The sequence below is a fragment of the Benincasa hispida genome, chromosome 4 (genome assembly GCF_027475165.1).
Source record: "Benincasa hispida cultivar pf3 chromosome 4, pf3_genome.v1.1, whole genome shotgun sequence".
Lineage (NCBI taxonomy): Eukaryota > Viridiplantae > Streptophyta > Magnoliopsida > Cucurbitales > Cucurbitaceae > Benincasa > Benincasa hispida.
Genome location: NC_143481.1, coordinates 4,236,813 through 4,261,362, shown reverse-complemented (window position 1 = coordinate 4,261,362; position 24,550 = coordinate 4,236,813). Strand labels below are relative to the sequence as shown.

At 33.1% G+C, this 24,550-nt stretch overlaps 1 non-coding gene across 1 annotated transcript; it reads left to right on the top strand.

Annotated features, from left to right (window-relative positions):
- Positions 1–16,868: 16,868 nt before the first annotated feature.
- TRNAE-CUC (transfer RNA glutamic acid (anticodon CUC)) lies at positions 16,869–16,941 on the top strand. The gene has a single exon. It is a non-coding gene; the product is annotated as a tRNA-Glu (tRNA).
- The last annotated feature ends 7,609 nt before the right edge of the window (positions 16,942–24,550 follow it).

Here is a 24,550-nt window from a genome sequence, read left to right as displayed (position 1 = left end):
AAAAAGTAACTTTGCAGCTCCATCTGCACTGGTTGAGACGACATCTCCAGTTTCGACCTTAAGCGTCATTTCACCTTTTTCAAGAGCTTTAACTACATTCTCTTTCTATACCAGTGGCCCACCAAAATCGCACCTCATCCACTCCCGCTGCCACCTCATCTTCTTCATATGAAGTGGTAGCGCCATCGACGAACATATATCCCATAACTTTTTCGATCACTCCCATGCCAGTCTATGCTTCGCCATCAAACATTGTCGCTCATCCATCATTTAGCCCTAACCTTTTCAGACCTACCTTTACAATCCGACCAGAACCCACGTTATCACCCACGATCATCATCTCCACAAGAATGCGTTCAACCACATACTTCTAACACCAACGAAGTAAGGCGAAGAGACGAGTGAGAAGTGTACAAAGATATTCTAAGGAATTTGAAGCTGTTCGAGTCTCTTGAAGATGAAGGCGTTGTCAACCAGCCCAACAAGATGGGGGCTAGATCAGAAGTCTCGTCGCATGGATCTGGCCATGTGGTAAGTGGCCCCGAGGCACCAGCATCCAATGTGCTAAGTCCAATCAGCATCAAGGAAGGGCCCCACTGAAAGATGTTCAACGCATACGAGCAAAAGAAGGCAAATAAGAAACAAGGACAAGACGATGAGAAGAAGGTTGCGGCTCACTATGTTGACTTAATGGATGAAGACGAAGAGCCACTTCAACAAAAGAACGCCAAGGAAAGTAAAGGGAGAAGCGAGGAAGTGATAGTACTACCTGCCTCATCTAGAGAATGGTTGGTCGCAAGATCGGTCGTTAAAACAAAGAAGGTAAAAAAGCTTTTTTAGGAGCTAAAGAAGAAAGTCGAGATCCTCATTGCCACGACAGAATTTCATCACGAAATTTGCGATGGGGATATTGAAGGAGTTGAGGCAACATCACAAGTAAGGCTGGAAGAGTCGATGGACAGTGCTGAGCACATCACACTTGAGTTTGAAAAGGAATGGAGGGAAGAAAGCAATTAAGAAAGAAGAGTCTGCCAGGAGAAGGCTCAAAGCATTAAGCGTAATTTGAAAAAGATTCAACAGGAAAACCGAGTATTGAGAGAGGAGGAAGAACAAAAGAAGAAGGTGGATGGTAAGAAGAAGCAGCCAAAGAAAGAGGTGGCAAAAGCCACAAAGAAAAAGTGGCGCCGAGAAAAGTGGCATCGAAAAAAGAGAAGAAGGGCAAAGCGTTGTAAGTTGAGGAGAAGGAAAAAGTGTCAAAGAAGAGGCCACCAATTTTGTTAAGGTCGGAAAGACCATACCCTAATTAAACTATATGTTCTTAATTCTAATGGATTCTTAGCAATCATATAGAATTAAAAATCATATGCATTAATAATGAGGATTCAATCACGTCGATCAAATGTCAGGAAAAGCCATAGTCAATTAACCAAATTATTCTTCGAATCTAGATTAAACCTGTATTACCAAGATTCAAGGTCAACTTATAAATCTAAGCATTAACATCTAATCTTTTGCTATCGAGGTAAATTCAAGCATAGACGAACACAAGAAAATGTGCGAGCTCAAAATTAACTAGTTGAGATATGCAATTATGTTAGGGTCGTCAGTCCAACACACAAATACAAATCTAATTACACCAAGATTCAAAGAAAAACATCAAATTGAAGAACATCAAATTTAATTATAGAATTCTCAAGAAATGAAACATAGAGCTCTTGCTCAAAGAAGTTAGATATAAATTACCTCTTAATTCATAGACAAATTCGAGAGAAACTCTGATCCGTTGATTACAACCTAAAACAAAATTAAAACTAACCTATGGATACTAAGATTTGAAGGGAAAAGAAGAAGAATGAAGATAAACCTCGACCTCCATCAATTCATTCCCCAAATTCAGTATTTTTTTTACCTAATGGCAAAAAGAAATATTTATAGGATATTGCAGTGTTGCAACGTTGCCTTATGTTTGAGCCAAAGATGCACGCGCGAACGGCATGGGAAGCACTACTCCAATCAGAGCGTTGCAACGCTGCCCTGCACACCCACATTCTACCTTTTAGTGCCAGAAAAGCATTGGACCAAGGCAAAGGTTGAGCATTGCAATGCTAAAGTAGGGGAATTTTGGTCTTTTTGCTCTTTTAAAGCCCAAATGCTCAAATCGACTCCAATTTGCTTCAAATTAACGTTGTTTAGCTCCAAATACTCGGTTCTACCTCTTGATTGCTCGGTACCTACAAAATAGGGTGATAAACACACAAAATCCCATAACAAGCCCGAATTAAGCTAGAAATAATAGCTCTTTTTTAGTGTTATCAAGCCCCCCCCAACTTAATTCTTACTCGTCTCGAGCAAGGTAAAAACACACAATCAAACAATCATGAATCACATGTGTGTTCTAGTTGCAAAGTTGCTACTCCAGCCCAAACAGTCAATTAGAATAAAATTTATAAACAAGAATGAAATTCAATTATAATCAATCAATGAAGCACAATATCAAGAATGGTTATTAATATATTCATGCATGAGTGAGCCTAGAGTCTTGCTAGTTAAGCTTGCACAGCCTAGAAAAGTTTTATAAGGTCCTAGTCCTGTTTCCTCCTACTCTGGCTTGGTTATCGACCTTGGACATACCAAACTTGCAAAAAAAAAGGGCAACACTAAAACAAGGGTGCCTTAACACACACACAAAAAAAAAAAAAAAAAAAATGAAGGGCATTTATTTTACCTAGAGGGTTAGCTTTCACACCCCACCATCGGGAACCTATCTACTCTTTTCTCACAAGGCCCTAACTAGACACGACGGATGTTACTCTTTTCACCTCTATCCATGCACACACACTGTTTTTTTTTTTTTTTTTTTTTTTTGACAAGCTAGCTATTGCCTCATTTTATTTTTATTTTTATTTTTATTTTTTGCATTTTTTCTACTTTATTTTTTTCTAATTTTCTTTTCTTTCTTTTCTTTCATTTTTTTTAATTCACTGTAGGCCTTATTTTATCCACTTTGTCTAGTTTTGCTCAACAACAAGTAAGTTACTCCTAAGTCAAAGGTGGACCTTTCGAGGTGACAACAAAAATACAAACTAGATAACCCAATTCTAATCATGCAATACTTTAATTTCACAAAATAATTACTTAAAAGATGCATGAGAGAAAAGAATTTTTTTTTAATTGGACTAAAAATCATGATCATGTTTTCCTAATATTCTTTCATGCAGATTTTATTACAGGAAGAGTGTGTCATAAACCATCATAATAACAACAATAGAGCAAACAAACTAATCAAAGCACATAAAGCATAGTCTGAGCATAATACTCAAGGACCCCAAGCTAAAACATAATACCCAACGGATACCTCACCCCCAATTTTAAAACGATACATTGTTCCTAATGTATCTCAAGTAAAGCTAATTTTTTAAAAAAAAAAAAAAAAAAAAAAAGAAGAAGAAGAACAAGGGAATAGAAAACCTCCCCTGAAAATATTGTCACGCACGAGATGGTGGTGGTAGTAGGGCTCGCCTCTCAAAAATATGCTCTTCTCTTCTAGGTCGTCCCTACACAACAAAAAGAAAGAAAGAAAGAAAGAAAGCTAATCTAGAAAACAAATAAAGAAAGCAATAAATTTTATCACCTGGCTCCCTCTAGGAAGGGAAAATTTTTAACGTCAATTGCTCGCCGTGGCCTATCCCCTATTAAAGTACAAAGAAATTCTCGTATTTCTCTGGTCCCTTCTTGTATGAGTCGATATAGCGGTAAGGCTGTGAGGCTCTTCATCTTTTAAAGAAAACCAGACAGGTCGAATTTGGTATTTTTCATATTAGTGAAAAAAAAGTAAAAAGAAAGAACCGAAAGACTCAAGTGACCCAAAAGAATTGACATAAAGAAAAGACTCAACAGACTCTTGAGAACAAAAAGAAAAAAAACTAAAAAATATACAATATACCAGACGGTAAAACAGTGCAAGGTTTTTCAACCTCTAACTCCATCACCTAGAATCGAGGGTTTTAGACTTAGAATCTTCATAGTCCTCACAAACTGGCTCTAGACATGGCATGATGCCCTTCAACTCATCCTCGATGTCGATATAGGTTACCTCATCGTTGCACGCCTCGGTATTGTCACAAGATGTAAGTAGCAGGGATTTATGTCCTCTCTCAACTGAATCTGAAGATTGAGTGACCAAGTCTCTCAAACTCAGAAGATCAATTCCAATCTCAGTCTGAAAACTAAAGCTCCCCTGCTGAAGGTTATGGATCTCCTGCTAAAAAACAAGATTGTTAATAGCAAGGTCTAATCACATCTTCTAGTGACATACTTGAGTCGGCTATACGAGCTTGCATCGACGTGTTAGATGTGGTAAGGTATGGATCATAGTGGCACTAGTCCCATCCTAGGTTTCCATAGCCATAGGACTCCTCCCATCCAGGCCGACAGAAATTGTCATCCATATAACTAGGATACCCTCCATGGAGTAGTCTCGTGGCACAGGGCTCCACTGCAGACTTGGGCATGTTGGCTCAAGGGGATCAATCCTACATGCTTGCACCTGCTACGGTTTACCTACAACCAATTAACTAACCAAAAAAGTTAACTCAGCAAGTTTACCTGGAAGGTCAAAAACTTCGTCACCAGGCCGAAAAGTTCCACTCAATTGTACCCATCCTTGTTGATGATATTTGTCCATGCTTAGATACTGACACAAAAAAGAAAACAAATCAAAATCAAAAGAATGCCCTAACTAGAAATTTAACTAACGAAACATTAATGGCATCCTTGGCATTGACGCCATTTTGATAAAAGCATTTTTGGTGTCGTTTAATTCCCGAAAAGAAAAATTAATCAAAAGAATATTTATGAAACCAAACTACTCTTATCCCTACAAAGATGTTGCAACAATGGTAAGTCCGAGTCGATCCACAGGGATGCATGATTTGTTATGTTAAGCTAATTTCCTAACTAGAGAGGTAAAAAGGAGGGGGGGGGGGGGGGGGGGGGGGAGGAGGTGGAAGAGAGCTTGGTGTATAAAAGATAAATGCATGAAATTGAAATAAAAGGGTAGATGTAATCTAAGATAGGGGTCTATCTAAATTCTAGAGCAAGAGAAAGTATCCTACGCAATTTCTATCATGGAAATGAATAATTAAACAAACATTCCACTAATCTCTACAAAGATCGAAAATCAATTCAATCAAAATCAATCAAGCGTCTTAGCTATTAATTAAGGTCAGAAAAACCATACCCTAATTAAACTATATGCTCTTAATTCTACTGGTTTCTTAGCGATCATATAGAATTAAAAATCATATGCATTAAGAATGAGGATTCAATTGTTAGGAAAAGCCATATTCAATTAACCAAATTATTCTTCGAACCTAGATTAAATATTCATTACCAAGATTCAAGATCAGCCTATAAATCTAAGCATTCACATCTAATCTTTTGCTACCAGGGTAAATTCAAGCACAGATGAACACAAGGAAACGCGCAAGCTTGAAATTAACTAGCAGAGACATGCAATTATGATAGGGTCGTCAGTCCAACACAAAAATACAAATCTAACTATACCAAGATTCAAAGAAAAACATAGAATTGAAGAACGCCAAATTTAATTACAGAATTCTCAAGAAATTAAACATAGGGCTCTTGCTCAAAGAAATTAGATAGAAATTACTTCCTAGTTCATAGAAAAATCCGAGATATACATTTGATTCATTGATTACAACTCAAAACAAAATTAAAACTAACCTAAGGAAACTAAGATTTGAAGGGAAAAGAAGAAGAATGAAGATCAACCTCGACCTCCATCAATTCAACCCCTAAATTCAGCATTTTTTTCTTATCAACAAAAAGAAATACTTATAGGTTAAATCACACCGTTGTAGCGTTGCCATATGTTTGGACCAAAGAAGACGCGTACTTAGATGACATAGGAAGGACTACTCCATTCAAAGTGTTGCAATGCTGCTTTGCACACCCACGTTCTGCCTTCTAGCATCAAACAAGCGATGGACCAAAGCAAGGGTTGAGCGTTGCAACATTGAAGTAGGGACATTTTGGTCTTTTTACTCTTTTGAAGCCCAGATGCTTAAACCGACTCCAATTTGCTTCACATTAGCCCTGCGGTAACAACAAAAACTTGTTAGTCAATACAACGAGTTAAGAGAATTTGTCCAACCTAGGTTCAGGTAATTCAACAACAATAGACCATTACCAGATGCTACATACACCAGCAAATGCAGAGGTTAAAGGAACTCGTTTTTAAGTAGATCCTTGAGCGGAAGCGAATCGTCCAAATTCTATTTTTATTGAAAAAACAAATTTACAGTAAACATACAAGATATGTATTCTAAATAAATTACAACATGATTGATACAAGAAAAGGGTTCAAGATACATTACCTTTGAAGACCTTTTCTCTTCACGTTTCCCTCGAACACAGCAACCTCTTGAAGACCTTCTTCAAGAACTTCTCGAACCAAACAAAGACAACCATAACGAGCCTTTAGTATTCTTAAGGTGAGAAATCAGGAGTGGTGAGCTCTGACTATTTTGGTTAGGAGAGATTGTTTGAGTTTGGAGGAAGAAGAAGATTGAAGCACACAAAACGTTGTTGTAAAAACTCAATCATACATCCAATGCCAATGTCCAATCATGTAGAGGAATAAGAGAAACTCCCTTCTTTTATTCCTCTTATCATAAAATCAAATATCCACACTAAGGTGGTTGGAGAGAAAACAGGGAAGTTCTTATTCAAAATAATAATAAAATAATATAAATAAATATGATAACTAACTTATCATATTATATTTATATTAAACTATATGTTATATCAAATATAACATATAACCTATAGTTTTAATATTGTATCATATACAATATAAACTATAGTTTCTTTTCTCTATTTTATGACATTTAATGCAAATCATATTTATATTAAATTTAACAACTATGAATCACATTCACAAAAAATACATTTGAATCTCATTCAAATATTTATTTCTTCCAATTAAACAGTAATGTATCAAATACATTATGACAATTATATCATATATAATTGAAGTAATTTAATCATATCATATATAATCAAATCCCTCTTATTAATTTGAACAATTCAAATTAACTCAAAAACTGATTCGCAATTAAATTCTTTTGAGCTACCAAGGGGACCTTATGAACCTGTAGATTGAAGCTTTAATGGTACATGAATAATTAATAAAACTCTTTAATTACATTATCCACCATTTGTTAGCTGTCGGGCACTCCACTAAAGACCAATAGTTGCACTCTTCACACTATAGATATATTTTTGTGTCCATTGGATATAACCAATCAATAATACGATGACCCTTCACAAATCACTCGTAAGTATAGTTGGGTCAAATTACCATTTTGTCCATGTAGTTACATCTAACACCTTAAGTGCTACTGGTCCCTCTAATAAATAATAGATCATAGTCCCACTATGGCTAAACTCCTCTCGGGCTAGGAGAGAGTGTGGCGCCACATTGTTCAAGATTCGGAATCAGCTCTTAAGGAAGCAATTTATCGACTTACCCTTGCTTCGGGGAGGGAGTGAATTTCATCTTGTGTAGCTGTGTTCCTAGCTCCCTAATCAGACGAATCCCCAAAATGGTAGGCTTGTTGAGTCTACGATCTAGCCACTCTCACCCATACAAATCAAAGGACCGCCCTCATAGGCAGGAGTTCACATCTCATTCAGAATTTAGGCCATGTTACCTATGGTCATCCTGGTGAAATGTAAGTCTTTATTATGAATGGTGTTATATAATGAGATTAAACATTTCGTGGTCTGGTCTTATACATACTCCTTTGTGTAGAATATCCCCACTCGCATATCTAATACATGAATGATCAGGATTAGATCAGTTGTAGCACTTTACAATAATTGTAACACCTACAAAGCGGGTCATACTCATAGTGTCACAAGGATAAGTACCAACCTTATCCATCTACTACAAACCATTTAGGTTATCACTTAAACATGATCCACCTGTATGTCTCCACATACATGTTTAAGTTACAACGATAACCTTGGGTATTAGTTTATTTGTTTGTTGTTAATGCAACTAAAATATCACATATTTTATAGACAAAGTGAATAAAATATCATATATTATTAACTACATAAGAGTTCGTTCATACAATGTTTACAAACTATAGGACCCTACGAGATTTTGGGGTAAGCCAGAACGTAGGTGGGAATCGTGATCAATGCAGAAAATAATTGATCGCAACTCCTCTACATATGTTCAAAATTTTCGAAGGCATGAGTTAAGTCTGAACCATGCCTGTAGGTTGATGTCCGCTTGACATCTGTGGGGGCAAGCCAAAATGAAGGTGAAATGCTCAGATCAGCAATGATCAAATGAAAGTTCAAAAGCTAAGGAGAATCTTTTTACTAAACTTTAAAACCAAAAGCTCATTCCTAAAACGAAATATAAGATAGCTTTGGATATGAGTAAGAGATTTTTTTAAGAATAAGCTTTCTGCTTCTAAAGATTGGAAATATTTCCATTGGTAAAAGAACGAAACGAAGGAAAACACTGGTCTAGAAAATCTAGAATAGGAGGCACTTTAAGAGGTCTGGGCAATGCGCCAAAACTATCAAGACATATTAGGACTTTAAATATATGTTTGTGGACAATCATTGTCTTAAATTTGGGGATGTGATAACTTGTAGAAATACAATTTATTTTACCTCTTTTATCTAAAACAATTAGGAAAAAAATTGGAAAAAGTGACAGCTTGGTAAGAAATTCATGAAATTAATTATATCATGCAATCACATGCATACAAAATCTCACAGTCCACAAAAGATATGAAAAATGTGCCTTTTTGGTGCAGGAAATCTATTTATGCGATTACAAGGTATGACCGCAAAGGAATTCCTAACGCCAACATTTGAATCGCATAGTTGAAAATATAGCCTTATGCGATAGAAAATGACATGACACATGGGCGGTGGAGGTTAAATCAGAGATCAAGTTAGTAGCTGAAAAAAAAACTTCACGGCAGAGTCAATGAACTTCTGATGTGGAGCAGACGGCGCATTAGGGTATGGAATTTAATGCATCATATTAGTAAAATCATTAGTGAGAGAGGAAGAAATGCTCCTTGACGCCTATAAATACTCAACAAGATTTCCATGTAAAAGATATAACGAAGACATTGGAGGAAACTCTACACAATTTCTCACTTCATAAACACTTCCCTTCGAGCCCTCGTGAAATTTTGAGTGAAAGCTCAATATTTCTTCTAGAAAAACAAAGGGAAAACTTCACCTTCAACACAATCTTACGAAACAATCATCTACAGTGTCAAAAGGAGCAAGGAATTGCACCTCACAGCTTGATAATCTATTTTTATCTTTTTTTCCTCTACTATTGTTGTTATTTATATTGTGTAAAATATTGAATAACTTCTTTTATCAATATGAATGCATATATAATAGTTTGTTTATCCATCTCTCCATCTTCTACCATGAGCAACTAATTTCCTTATGGGTTGAAAAACATTGCAACTAACAGAAACTAAGTAAAGCTTAATCGTGCATTTAACTTATTTTATGTATGTTTTATAAACCATTTGAATAAGTCGAAAGATTTTTCTAAGTAGAATGAATCTATGTTTGAAAAAGTAAAGAAGTTAGACCGCATAAAACAAGAAGAGATTATCTTTAGAAATAGAGAGACATCTTTTGCATCAAATACTCATCGCATGCATTCTAGAAATAGGATATGGTGGTTAAATACAATGAGAAGTGTAAGTTATGATTTTTTAGTGATTTGCTTGAGCACATGATTTATGCAGTTACTTAGGAATTGTTAGTGAGTATTTTTATCAACCCCATCTTTATTCATTTAAAACTTACATCTCTCCGCATAGGCTGTTTTACTTACGATTGTGATTTTCATCGTATCCACTACTATTTATCTTAGCGATAGAATGGGAATAAACTCATTCTATATTTAACAAACAATTCATATCAAGATCAAAATAATCGTTGTCAAGGCATCAATAGAATGCAATCCACGAGTTCGAACCTGAACTCACCAGGATTTTAGTTGGATTTATACTTGGGTCTATTTAGGTAAAAAAAATGCTTTTATAAGATATTACATAGCACTTAATCCATCGTATAGACAGAACGCATCACAAGTGATGTAAGTTTATCAACTATAGTGATTACATTATTCCCTACTTTCTTTTATACTTTGATATCACTGTCTCATTAAATTATATTCAATTTGTATAGTTTACAATTGTGCTTTTGAATCTATTAGATATTGAATTACATTCAAATTACTTCCAATATTTTTTGAATGAGCCATTGGATGTAATTGAAGAAAGATAGAAATGTAAAAGGGCAATTCACTTGGATGATGATGAAGAAGAAAATTGGAATGAACTAGAGATAGAGAGTTTAGGGGCAGAACGCTCTATTAGAGTGGAAATGAGGAAAATAAAAAGAGGATTTGGCATTTTTGAAGGAGGAAATTACTAAGTGGTCAAAAACTACAAATGAAGCTTGGGAATGGCTAAACTCCATCAATGAAAGATTACCTACAAAGAACAACTTGGAGAAGTCATCTCAAGAATCATGCCACCCAAATAAACCTCCGACATTAAGCCTTCAAATAATTGAAGATCAGATGAATATTCATCGCCTAGAAGATAAAAGAGGTAAAATATTTTATTCCATTGACTTAATAATACAATTTGGTTTATAAACTTATAATAACATATTGATACCTTTTAATTTCATTAGACTACAAAAGAAGGAGAAAAAGAAGGGGAAGATGAACCAGAAGATGAATAAGAAGGACAAAAAGGGAAAAAAGATGATCAACAAGAAGATGTAAAATAAAATGATGGAGAAAATAAAAAGAACAAGAAGGAAATGAAAAGGAATGACAAGAATGAGACGAATTGGATGAAATTTTGAAATGAATTGATGAAATGGTCAATATCAACCAATGATGTTGCTGATTGAAATCAATTTCAAATTAAGTAGTTTCTTATTATCTTCAAGTTGATATCTGGCTGCCATCTAATTTCATTTTGATTGACATCTGATTACCTTTTATGTTTTGTCATGTAATTAGTAATTTTTTATATAGTCATCTGATTTCCATCTAATTGCCTTTTGAAAGCCATCTGACTATTAACTAATACTAAGTAGCCATCTGAGTTTTCTAATTTATATTTGATAGTTCGCCCAAAAAGTTGAAGAACAAGAAAATGAAATAGAAGAGAAAAAGAAGAAAAAAAAATGATACAAGAAAAGAAGACCGTGAGATTGTAAGTATTGAATAATAAACATGATTTGATGCAATTTTGGTCTTTTTGTTGAATAAAAATGATTTGTGTGTTATGATAACAGGTTGAAGGACATAAAATCCAAGAAGAAGAAAGAAGAGAAGAAGATAGAGAGAAAAAGACAAAGAAAAAACATGACAAAGGGAAAAACTGGTAACATTATTTCTTCAAAATCATCAATTTGATCACCTATTTATTGTCACGTATTTAACAGTTTCTAATATTACTTTCAGATTGCAATCTTATAGTCAACTGATTACCTTTATTTTTATAATAGGTTGAAGGACATAATACCAAAGAAGAACAAAGAAGAGAAGAAGATTGAGAGAAAAAGACAAAGAAAAAGCATGAAAAAGGCAAAATACTGGTAATATTATTTTCTTCACTATTATCATTATCGAGTTACTTTAAGATTTCTATCAAATTGTTATTTGATTGCTATATGATCTCTTTTCAATTACCTTCTGATTACTATCTTATACTTAATTCTAATTCTTTCTTTATTTTTTAGGTTTTAGAGAATAGAATGCAAACGAGAAGTGCTTCACAAGATAAGCCTGAAGTGGAGCACGAATGACCAAGAAGAAAGTTGAAACCTACACCCAAAGTTATTGATTTAGAAATGGCGAAAAAAAAAATCTGAAAAAGACACGAAAAAACATATGCTATTAGTGAAGCACCTAGTTTTGATTTGAACATTTCACAACCAAAATGAGATATTTTTGTTTTGAAAAATTTGTAGGCTTTGATGTTAGACTTTATGTTTTTGTTGATAACATGTAGAAGAATGTTTTAATATAATGTTCAATTTTGATGTTAGCACATATATTTTGACTAACAGTGAAATAGTTGTAAAGCCTTCAAGAGTGAAACTTGATCATTCAAGAAAACTGAAACTTGCTCCTTTTTCCTTCTTGTTTATGTTTCTAGATCATCTGATTACCTTTTGATTGTCATATGATTACCTTTTATTCCTTGTCACATAGTTTGTTAATTATGATATTGTTATTTGACTACAATTTGATTACAATATAATTACCTTCTAATGGAAATGTATTCAATCCATATACTAAAAACAATGTCAAACAACTCCAAAATCAAATTGCAATATGATAATAGCAATATCATTCATATACTAAAAATAACTCCAAAATCCATATACTAAAAACAATGTCCATAACTCCAAATAATACATTGTTATATACTCAAATGAAAACAAATAGTAAGAATATCTTTGATGTCCGTAATATGATTGTTCAAACAGGTGGATTTTGACATCTTCTTGTGTTATGACCAACATGCTTACAACGACTACACTTTTAGCACTTCAATTCACCAATTGGAATCATCATTTTCTTTAGAGGTATTTCTGCTTGACGTATAACAATCAGAGACAATATAGTGCTATTCACCCCTACACTACTCCATTCATTAGGGTTACCAACAGGAAGAACTACTCCACCATATGTTGATGCTAATGTGCTAGCAAAATAAAACTTTGAGACAAAAGAATATGGATTTTAAATCAAGTCCACAAATAACAACAAGAACATGATTGCATGGTATTTCTTCCAAATCCAAAGTGTGATAACTACAACTATGGCAATTCAACTTTACCATAAATGTTTTACCTCTATCAACTACTTGATATTCAAAATCACCAATAGGATTAACCTAAAAAAAGTTATAAAATCAAAATAAATAATATAAAATGGAAATTAGATAACAATCACATACCAATCTGATGTCAATTAAATAACAATCATATACCAATCTGATGGCAATCAACATAAGATAATGATTAAGCAGTCAAATAGCAATCACTTCAATGAAACTCTGAAATTCATCAACTAGCTTTCTTTTCACTCTTTCAGCTCAATAACTCAAAATACTCCTCAAACTAGATGCTAATTTATGTCCAATCATAAAACCACCATTGAAGTAACTCTCTGATTGAATCAAGTAGTGATGCAACGGTAAATTTCTTTCATTTTTCAATACTGAAGTCAAACTCTCAGTAATATTTATTGTCATCATTTGTTATCTTCTTTGCTAAGAGTATACATGGGCCCGTCTATCAAACCCAACATTCCTAAGATATTCTCTAAGAGATTGGTATATTGACTTCATCCACCTCATATACAACTCAAAATCATCTATTGTATAAGATTTTGCACAGGAATGAAAAATTTTATCGATTAAAGAATCTTCGAATGACAACTTCACATTCTTTAAAAGATGTTCCATACAAATACAATATTGAGCTAATGGAAACACATTTAAAACAGCTTTTGAATTGCTTATATGCCTATCAGAAACAATAATTAATCTTTCTCGATCTCCAAAACAAAATTTTAACGTCTCAAAAAACCAGTTCCAAGAGGCGTCATTTTTTTAATCTACTATGCTAAAAAAAGATGAAAAGTTTGACAATTACCGTCCATCGTTGATACAGTCAGTAATGTTCCAGCATATTTATACTACAATATCTCCAACCTTCAGTTGGTGACCCCATAGTCATGAAGCAATATTTAAAATGTCCATTTAAATCCAGTTCATGTTGAGTAAATGACCGAACAAAAAAAGAGGAGAAAAAGAAATAACTTATTATAAATGCACGTGCAATCTGTTAACTGGTTACTAATTGATTACTACCGATTACTATATAGCTAGTTGACTGATGTACCAATTAATAGGTATATCAGTCAACTGATTACTAACTAATTACTATCTTATAACTATAAAATTAATTAATGACATAACAAAATAAGTGGAAAAAAAAGCCTAGATTCATTTCTTTTAACTTAAAAAAGAACTTGAGAATCAAAGCATAAGAATCGTCAACATCTCCTTTCAACAACTTCATAATAGATTCTTTTGCCCTTCATGCTTTATAATAACTAACATTAATCTCATAATTCATCCGCATGTGATGTGTAATATCTTTTGGTGTTGAGTTATCATAGCTATATCTTAAATTTCCGACCATACAATCACTAACAAACTGTGAAGATGTCTGCCTATGAGAAGCACGAATCATCATAGAGCAATTATGCTCACTAATATACTTTCAAATCATCCATAATATGCTCTAATAGACCATTGACAACCATCTTATGTACATTCCAACTCAACAAATTTTGGATTTGATCTCAAAGTTCTAAACTCAAAATTATTCTTCACTAGCAAACTAGTCCTTCTTCTTCAAAGAATGACATAGAAGACATATTGTTAATATGGAAATTTCTAAAAACTTCTAATTCACCTCCAAAATCGACCTGAATTATAGAAGAAGAATTACCAGCTGAAACTTCCAAAAGTATATTCACAACATGAGCAACCAAAAGATATTTTGTAAATTGATCCTTAATTACTGTTTAAAAAAAAAAAATACATCTTTATCTTCAAGAATCTTAACAATATGTTGAACCTCAGTATTACCTAATTCCAATAAAACTAAGAGTTTAATGGATGAATCAAGTCAAATTTCCTTTTGTATGAGGTTAACAAAAGACACAAAAAGCATCATTTCGTCAACTAACATACCAATAATTTTGTAATCTACATAGCATTGTCGATCATCCCATTGACCACTATGGAAAATGAATATTGGAAGTTTAACCATAACTACAAATTACTATAAAAAAAATACAAAAACTAAGTATAAGATTAAACTCACATTGATATATAAGTATTCAATATCAATTATGGTAATCAGATAGAAATCAAATATTAATCAGATAGTCATCACTTGACAATAAAAATAGAAATCACAAAGTATTTAATATCTAACAATCAGATGGAAATCAGATGTATATCAAATAGAAATCAGGTAGGAAATAGATGACAATTAGATATAAATCATCTCAATAGAATAGAAATTTGAAATGGAAAGAGAACATAAAATAATCAAAGAACAGTAAAAGAATAAGATCAGAAACTAGAACACAAAATCTTTAAATAGTGAAACTGAACACAAACTGAAGCACAAACTACAAATAATCTTCAAGCAAGAAAGAATTTCAAGGAAACAATCGAACAGACTATCTAGTTTAAAAAATATAAATCAAACGCAATCTGAACACAAAATCGAATGAAAATTGATCAAGAAAACAGAAAAATTAAACTACAAGCGAAGATGAACTTCAAGGAAACAATTGATCAAACTTTCATCTCAAAGAAATAAATGAAACACATACCTAAATACAAAAATCTCAACCAATAAAAGACTGATATTGAAATAAAAATTGTTAACACGCAATCGTGAGAAGGAGAGGACAAACTTCAAGCAAAAAAATCAAACATAAATCGACTTCAAGAAGTCTCCAATTAATGCAATCAAAATCAAAAGAAATCTTCAACGTGAATCATGAACAATACAATTGAGAGAAATCATGAATCAAAAGAATCTTGAACGTGATTTTAGGGCTTGTTTTTTCAAAGAGATGAAGGCTTCAATCGTATAAAGAAAAATGCAGGAGAGGACGAAATCGGAAATCAAGATTTAATGAGGGTAGTTTTGGAATAAGCAAAAAATAAAATATAAATTCTAAGAATATGATTTTTCCCTTTTTAAGATTTTGCCATAAATACAATATTTTAAAAATGGATGACATGGATGCTAAATATAATAAATTTGATACCCAATGCAATTTTCCAAATTTTAATTTGTGGAATGAAATTTAATTTTATATTCATTTATATATAGGTGTTGACACATTTTTTTAATATTTATTATGTGATTCTTTCCCTCGTATGTATACTTGTTTCGAAGGATAGAGTGCTTATTCTTGAACAAACTTGGTTTGTTGATCTTATACTTTGGAACTTGATTTGTTGATCTTGTATGTTGGATCAAATGTTTGGTGACTTGTTGATCTTGTACGCTCGACCAAAGTCTTGAAGTCGTGAATGTTTCTAATATCTTCATCTTATCTTAAAGTCCTAAGACTTTCAAGAAAATGTTGGTCTTTAAAGCCTTGTGATCTTTAACTTTAGGTTTTGAAGTCTTATAATCTTTAAAGCGTTTATGGTCTATGAGGGATCTAGGAGTTTTAAACATTTTGGTCTTCAAATTATGCACATATATATTTATTTTTTAAAAAAAATAAAATAAATAATGTGTTCTCAAAGTTTAATGTCCTACTTTTTTACAAATTGACATGTCGCTGTGTTGTTATCGTGTTGTTGTTGTGTCACGTATCAGTGTTCGTGTTTCCTAGTCCATCATTAATAAATTTTGCTCTATTTGTAATTTATTAAAAATGTTGTATGCACTAAATTATTAGCTCTAAAAATATTATCCATTACAATTATCCGATATCAAAATGTAATCAATGTGAATATAATATGAATAATAACCATCAAAGTTAAAAGGTTTCTTCTTCTTCCTCTACATATGTGTCTTCTTCAGTGAAGTGGGATGAATTTTGGAGTTTCTCTTCGAAAATGGCTTTCAGTTCGATTCGTGGATTCTCATTGAACTCCAATAATATCATATTATATATATACGTTATGAAAATTGTCAGTTCCGTTGTAGTCTAGTTGGTTAGGATATTCGGCTCTCACCCGAAAGACCCGTGTTCAAGTCCCGGCAACGGAAGCCTCTTTATATTATTTTTTTTTTTTGTTTTTTTTTTTTTTCCCAAATATCTTGTCAAATTATGTGAAAAATTATAATATAAAATTATGTTATAGAAAGACTCTTTTTTAGGATCCTAATTTCATTTATTTGATTAATTCAGATTCTTATTGTGAATCTAAATTATGAATTATGAGCCCAATTTCATTGTTGGAAGCCAACAAAAAAAAAAAAAAAACTTATGAATTTTGGAGTAGGTTTTCATTACATTAGAGTTCACGAAGAAATTTTAAGGGGCAATTATAGGAATTTTTAAATGACTTTCGAAAATTAGGTATGTAAACAATGTTTATTGATTTTGTAAGAATATTGAACTTTTTAAGTCCAGCCAAATTTCACTAATCACTAATGGGCTAAAATGAAAAGATTGAAAATACCCACACTTATTTGAATCAATTCGTGCTCATCTTCAACGTAATTTTAGGGTTTCTTTTCTTTTGTTCTTTACTTCTCTTCATCGAGCTTTCCTCTTACTCCTCCAATTTCTTCCTCTTCTCTTCAATGTTGAGTCTTTCATCTTCCACTTCAGTTCTTCCATGCTAGTTTCATGTCGATTACAAGTTGATTCCTCTTACCCACAAAAATCTTCTTCATACAACTATTGTATTTGCTCCAACTCTGAGAGAAGAATGAGATAAGAATATATTTAAGAAGATTGCTTCAAGTGGTTATTTTTATTTCTTTAACGTATAAATTTTAAGCCATCTAATAGTCATATGATTTCAATTAAGTTTAAGCCTTTGGATTTTAATCCTTGTTCTCCTATAAAGATATTTTAATTAAGTTTAATTTTGCTTAGTTGGCTTTCACATTGTTCGAAATAATATTCATATTAGAAAACAGGAGTTGTTACAGGCCTTCCTGTGTCTCAAGTAGATGTTTCAAATGAACCAATGTTGTTATTGATGATGCAGCACCTGGTAATGAAACTGTAAACATATATGTTTCAAACAATGCATAAATTTAAGAAGATTGCTTCAAGTAGTTAATAATTTAAGTTAGTCTTTTGGTTGCCTTCTGATAGTCATTTTCATCTTATTATCTTATGATTGCCTTTTTTTTCTGTTTATTGCCATCTAATTATTTTTTGGCTATTGTTTTTGCATCTTTTAATGCATTTTTTTTTCCTTTTTCTCACTTTTTCTCTATAATTTTTTTAATATTATTTTCAATCAATTAATATATTCACATAGTCATTTGATTATTTTCTGATTTTCACATGATTACACTATATTCCCTGTCACATAGTTCATAGTTCCTAATATAGTCAACTGATTATCATCTGATTACCTTCTATTTTTTTGTCAAGTAGTTAATAATTTATGATAGTCTTCTGATTGCCTTCTGATAGTCATATGATTTGAAAGGAGATTGAATCTCACAGCGGAAGCATTTTGTTAGAACACCTTGCATCCTACAATCCGATTTTTGTATAAACATAATCATTGAATTAAAACATAATAAAAACATGTAAATTAGCATGCATTAGGGAAATGATAAGAATGATTCTTACCTTTTTAGATTTCCAAGTGCCATGAACAATCCTCTCCTAGTTCCAACGAACGAATCTCTAACGATCTTGACACGAACAATTTCTTCAACAATCTCGAATACTACCACGAGAGTAACCTCGTTATTCTCTCGGATTCCAATAGAGGGATAGGTGGTATCCAACTATTAGGAGAGAGAGAAGAGAAAAGTATTCTGGAGAGTAGAGAGGATTTTTTTTATGGCTTAGAGAAAATTCTGCACTAACAGTTGTGTATTGTGTTTCGTGTGTCTTCCCAAAAGGTCATAGGGAGGTCTTTATATAGAGAAGGGTCAAGCCTTTTTTCTAATATTTTCCTTTTCTATAGTTAATTAAATAACACTTATTTAATTAATTAACCCATTTAATTAAATAACGCTTATTTAATTCATTAGCTCAATTAAATAACACTTATTTAATTAATTAGCTCAATTAAATAACACTTATTTAATTTTATTATACACAATAATTAAATAACTATTTATACATTAAACCCAATTTAATGTATATATTTAATTATCATAAACATCTCATGTATATGTGCAAAACTTCTCTATTAATTAATTATTTGTGAATCTAATTCACTTGAATTAATTAATTTGAATCTTATTCAAATATTACTTTCCAATTTAATTATAGATCATAATCATAATTAATTACATATTAATCACATTAATATATAGTTTCCTCAAATTAATTTAAATCATTTAAATTATCCCTCTTAAGTATCCTCTAGTGACCTAATGAAGGGGCCTAGTGAACCTGTAGATCAGAAGCTCCAACGATATGAGATTAATTGACTAAACTCATTAACCAAATTAATCAATATTCGTTAACTGTGGGTACATTGCACTAAAGACCCATAACTACACTCTTCTCACTACAGATATTTTTTGTGTCCATGGATATAGACAAATACCAGCAAGTTAATCCTTCACGAGTGTTCTAACTTCAATTGGGTCAAATTATCGTTTTACCCTTGGGTTACCTCTGACTTCGTAAGTACCAGTGCTTCTTTAATGAACAACCTATTTATTGTCCAATAAATAAACAGGAACCCCTCTTAGGCCAACGAGAGGATAGGGCTCTTTGTTCAAGTCCCAGAGACACCACTTAAGGGAACACTCATCTACTTACCCTTAAAGTGGGAATGAACGAATTACATCTTGTATTATTATGTTCCCAACTCCCCACTCGGTCTTGTCCCCAAAATGGTAGGTTGAACTGGCCACCCTCACCCATACAAATCAAAGAACAATCCCTCATGAATAGAAGTTCATAATATCCTCAGGATTAAGACTAAGTCGCCTACGTCATTCTATTGAGACAGAAACCTGACTAATCAATGGTGTTACTTCTAGTGGTTACTATTTCGCGGTCCAGTCTTATGCAAACTCATTGCATAAGATACCCCCACTTGCGTGTCACCTATACGAACGCTTTAGATCATTACATTTGTATCAAATACAAAGTGGGTCGTATTCATAGTGTTACCAAGATAAGGACCCAACCTTATCCCTATACTGTAGACCCTTTAGGCTGTATCTTGAACATTAATCCCTATGTGTCTCAACATACAATTCAAAACTCATAAGACGGCCTTGGATGTTAGTTTATTGGATTTAGGGTTATTAAGAAAAAAAATAGACAACAACACAAACAATAAAATTTATTTATTTAACATCCATAACTCTTTATTGATGACAGTCAATTAATAACATTTACTATTTACGAGTTTTAGAACATAAAATCCAACATGATTTTCATCTTATTACCTTATGATTACTTTCTTTTTTCTTTCTATTGTCATCTATTTATTTTTTTTATTGCAAAAAAATGGTAAGAACAATGAAGATGAAAAAAGCAAAAAAACCAAGAAAAGTTGGGAAGGGAGAATATTCGACAAAAAAACGAAGTAAAAGACCAAGGATCAACCAAAGCCCTGGAGTAAGTAGCATATTACCATATTTTTGTTAGGGTTGATGCCCTAAAGTCTCGTGTCATGTAGTTTGTAAACAGATTATACGAACGCTTGTATTGTATAATATATGAAATTTTACTTCACATCTTGATTTTGCTCAGTTGTTTGTTTTATTTGTTTTACCACAAACCAATAAACATAAAATCTCTAGTTATCATTATGTAACTAAAGCATGTATGTGGTGACATACAGGTGGATCGTGTCTTAAGTAATAACCAAAATGGTCTGTAGTATATGGATATAGGAGAGAAACCTTATCCTGGTAACGCTACAGATGCGGCCCGCTTTGTGGAATGGTCACAAGTGTTGTGACTTGTCACAGATGATCTGATCCTAATCATTCGTGTAGGAGACATGTGAGTGGGGGTGTCCTATACAAAGAGTTTGTATAAGACCTGACCACGAAGTGCTAACGTCTTGTTATATAACACCGTTTCATGATAGAGACTTCACTTCACTAGAATGATCATAGGTAACATGACCTCAACCTTGAGTAAGTAGGGAACTCCTGTCATTGAAGGCGGTCCTTTGATTTGTATGGGTACGAGTGGCCAGGTCGCCAACTCAAACCTACCATTTTGGGAATTCGTCTGGTTTGGGAGCTGGGAACTCAGCTACACAAGATGAAATTCACTCATTCCTCGAAGCAAGGGCAAGTAGATAGATAGCTCCCTTAAAGGCTGATTCCAGGACTTGAACCATGTGGCGCCACACACCTTCTCTTGGCCCGAGAGGTGTTCACACGTAGTTGGACTATGTTGTATTGTTCATTAGAGGAATCAGTGGTATTTAAGAAGTGAGATGTAAATGTAGGGGTAAAATGGTAAATTGGCCAACTTGTACTTACGAGTATCTGTGAAGGGTCATTATACTCATGATTGGTTATATCTGATGGATATAGAAATATATCTGTGGTAAGAAGAGTTCAGCTGTTGGTCTTTAGTGGAATGTATGGCAATTAACGAATGGTGGATCTCGTGGCTAAAGAGTTTAGTCAACTATTCATGTATCGTTGGAGCTTCGAGCCACAGGTTCATAAGGTCTCCTAGGTAGCTTGGATAAAGTTGAGAATCAGTTTTTGGGTCAGTTTGAAATGTTAAAATAGACAAGAGGGAGTTCGATTATATATGATATAATTGAATTGGTTAATTATATATGATATAATTGACTAAATGTATGAGATACATTATTTTGGAGGAAATTAGATATAAATATGATTTATATCAAGTGGAGGAGAAATTACTATAGTAGATATATGATATCAAACTATAGGTTAAGAATATAATATGATTATATTCATTTATTAATTAATTGGTTAATTATGTGATAATTGGCTGGAAACTTCTCCTGGATCGTGCATTATTGGGAAAATCATTTTCGGTTATTGTAACTAAAGAATAAAATGAAAATTGGTTTCATTTTACACAGAGTTCGAAAAAAATGCTCAAGGTGTGAAACGTAACGATCGCTTACCTGAGAGCTTATACGATAGTGCCTAATCGCCTAAACGATCGCACACCTCACGTACTAAACGATCGCACACGTTCTCCAAACGATCGCTTAGCGCGCCGAGTTTTCTAAACGATTGCTTAGTAAAACCTACACGATCACGTAGCTTTCTCTAAACGATAAGCATCCTCTATACGATAGCTTTCTCCCACTTGTTTGTCATTCTACACGATCATCCCTTTCCTCCTTCCTCTATCGATTCAATCAAAGACCACTATTTGGATTCTCACTTCGTAAGTAGTAGTGTCGTCCCCGGTCCTACTTGTTCATGTGCTGCCATTCGTGTAAACGATCGTGCTACTGGTAGCCGACTATTTTCTGGGCGATAAAGAATGTATAGGGTTGCTTCCGCTGGGTTGAGTTCGAAGTGAAGACTGTCTTCAAGTGGTACGTTAACTTAATCTATTGTTATTTTTGTGTTTAAGCATGCCGTTAATTAGTGTTAAATTGCATACCTGTTTGTTAGAATATGTGTGTGGTAACTCGGTCACAATGAAATAGGAAAGATCTGAACGCGCACATGGATACTCTTGTTTAAGAGTTCCTTCAAGATTTCAAATTGATTGACTCGCGTTTTACTTCATGTAATTAGTGATTGTTATTTGATATACTCATTTCTTAAATCTAATATAGTGTCAATATACTTTAATAGGGCATCCTATCAGATCGGGTCAAGGTTCATTATTATTCTAAGTTTGAAATAATTGAAACATTGATTAAGAATCTAACACCAACACAAATGGAAATGTTTAAAAAAGGCCCATTTGGATTCTTTTTAGACTTTGGAATCAATATATTTCAATGACAATTATTGGTTCATCTTATAAGAAGATTTTGTGAAAAAGATAGCACAAATGAACAATTAGTTTTCCATTTAGAAAGGTTTAAAGTTAGATTTTCCATAAAAGAATTTTGTTTGATCACTAGTCTAAATTGTAGTACGTTTCCTCAATCCTTACAATTGACCAATGAGCAAGATAAACCATGTTTATTGAGAGATGGCATTTTCAAGAACTTAGGTTAAAAATTAAAAGAAATCACGTAGTAGCTTCTATTGCAATGCCTTTACATGATAATGGGTCGATGGTAAAGCTTGCAAAATTGTACATCTTAGAGTGTTTCCTTCATCGCAAGCAAATGCATAATAAAGCAGAGTCGAAAGAATTTGAGATGTTAGAAAATGATGAAACTTCAAATAACTTTCCTTTTTATAAGTTTTTAATCTGACTGTAGAATTCTTTAGAAGGACTGCACAATCCAAAAGCCCAAACTGTACATTGCAAGGTTTTCCACAAACTTTGTTATGTTGGCCATATGAAATCATCCCAAAACCTTTTAAACAAGGTGTTGGGACTGTAACAAAAATTAGTGAAGAATGCCCGAGAATGTTGAGATGGAAACCAACGAAAAAACCTGATTGGAACTACCTCCAAGTGCATATCTTCAAAGTAAGTTGATAACTTGTAAAAATACAAGTTATTTTACCTTTTTTTTTTTATCTAAAACAATTAGGAAAAAACTTAGAAAATGCGATAGCTTGGTAAAAAAATTTATGAAATTAATTATATCATACAATCACATGCGTACAAAATCTCACCATCCACGAAAGATATAAAAATTGTGCTTTTTTGGTGCAGGAAATCTATTTATGCAATCACAAGGTATCACCGCAAAGGAATTCCCAACACCAAAATTGGAGTCGCATAGTTGAAAACATAGCCTCATGCGATAGAAGATGACATGACACATGGCGGTGGAGGTCAAATTAGAGACCAAGTTGGTAGCTGACAAGAAAGCTTCATGGCAGAGCCAATGAACTAATGCGAAGCAGGCAACGCAACAAGATATGGAGATTAATGCGTCCTGTTAGTACAGACATTAGTAGGAGAGAAAGAAGTGCTTCTTAACACCTATAAATACCCAACAAGATTTCCATACAAAAGATATAATGAAGACATTAAAGGAAACTCTGCAAAATTTCTCAATTCATAAACACTTCCTTTCGAGCCCTCGTGAAATCTTGAGTGAAAGCTCAAGATTTCTTCCAAAAAAAAAAAAAAAAAGAAGGAAACTTCACCTTCACAATCTTACGAAGCAATCATCTACAGAGTCAGAAGGAGCAATGAATTGCACTCCATGGCTTGATAATCTATCACTTTCTTTTTTCCTCTGCTCTTGTTGTTATTTCTATTATGTAAAACGTTGAAAAACTTCTTTTATCAATATGAATGCATCTATAGTATTTTGTTTATCCATCTTCCATCTTCTGTCATGAGCAACTAATTTCCTTATGGGTTGAGAAACATTGCAATTAACATGAACTAAGTAAGGATTTAGACCACATAAAACAAGAAGAGATTATCTTTTGAAATAGAGAGACATCTTTTGCATCAAATACTCATCACATGCATCCTAGAAATACGATATGGTGGCTAAATACATTGAGAAGTGTAAGTTATGATTTTTGAGTGATTTGCTTAAACGCATGATTTATGCAGTTACTTAGGAATTGTTAGTGAACATTTTTCTCAACCAAATCTTTATTCATTTGA